The sequence below is a fragment of the Sander lucioperca genome, chromosome 22, assembly GCF_008315115.2.
Source record: "Sander lucioperca isolate FBNREF2018 chromosome 22, SLUC_FBN_1.2, whole genome shotgun sequence".
Taxonomy (NCBI): Eukaryota; Metazoa; Chordata; class Actinopteri; order Perciformes; family Percidae; genus Sander; species Sander lucioperca.
Genome location: NC_050194.1, coordinates 15,915,338 through 15,916,749, shown reverse-complemented (window position 1 = coordinate 15,916,749; position 1,412 = coordinate 15,915,338).

The following is a 1,412-nucleotide window of genomic DNA, read 5'->3' as shown; positions in this document are numbered from 1 at the left end:
CGTGTTGGGACATCTTTAATACGTAACTTATTCACTGACTGTGATTTGGCCTTGATGCTTAGAAGTGTATAAAAGGGAAATCTTTGATTCGTTATACTTCTGTCTTCGGGTCTCAGCTCATTGGTGCAGAGAGCACAGTAGTTTCCAGGTCTGAACATTTTATCTCGGAAAGATAAGACCATTTGTCTTTGAAAAAGCTTCTTTTGTCGGGGAAGATAGAACTTTTCACCTAAAAAGATCTCCAATCTAAATCAACAGCACAGAAGTAGTAACAGTAAAGTAATAACTTTGCTTGAATAAAAATAGATACAGCCATAAATCTACATTATGCACAAGCCAGCTCATCTGCGACAATTTACGATACAATTATTTATTATCATAAATTAATTAAATTGCAAAGAGCACATGGTAATGGTAAACAGCAACAAACAGCCTTAAAACATATGAATCATACATGATCTTGCCTTCTTAACACGAATAAGAGTCTTTGAGCTAAATGCTAATGTCAGCATGCTAACACAGTGATATTGCTAACATGCTGATGTTCAGCAGGTATAGTTATCATGTTCACCACCTTAGTTTAGCATTTTAGCATTGTACAATTGGTCAATTAGCACTAAACACAAAGTACGGCTAAGGCTAGATGAAACGTTAAAGTATCACCAAAGTTATTACAATTCATCCTCTGGGGACCATGAATGTCTGTACCAAGTTTAATGGCGACCCATCCAATAGTTATTGAGATATTCCATCCTGGACTAAAGCGCTGGACCGACTAGCCAACAGACCGAAAAATAGAGCGACATTGCCATCCCTTAGTGTGGCTAAAAACACTTTGTGTCAAAACAAGCTGGAACTGACTGGCCTCTACATAAAGGTGACAACTGGCTTGTCACAATGGGATAAAGAAATCATTCCAGTATGAAGAAGAAGCAAACAGTTCACTCATTACTGCTCTGTGCTTTGACCTGCCACTGTTGGCTACTTAATGACTGCAGTAGGTTAGCTGCACATACAGTATATCAATCACCAATCAAGATCGCCTATTTATAAGGTGCAGTATAATTTACAAGCTGTACTTTCCTTCAGTCCTCTATGGTCCTATAATAGAATGCAACACTGTAGCTGGCAGTTCTTTCTATCTCTATGAGTGATCTGTCCTGACCTGTTCGCTTTTACAATTCAGAGGACCGGTTGGTGTAGTGGTTGCTTTTGAAAGGGAGCCAGCTGTAATAATTTGTTTATGTTGTGTTGGGGCCTATAGAATTCACACATTTTTGTTATTAAATGGCTATAGTGAGAGAATGCCTTGTAACCATGCTTTTTTTTAAAAGGGCTTGGTTTGCGTTTGTGTCTCAGATGTTGACAAAACTAGCTAACATTTGTAAGTTCTAGAATCAAAATGATTGTTT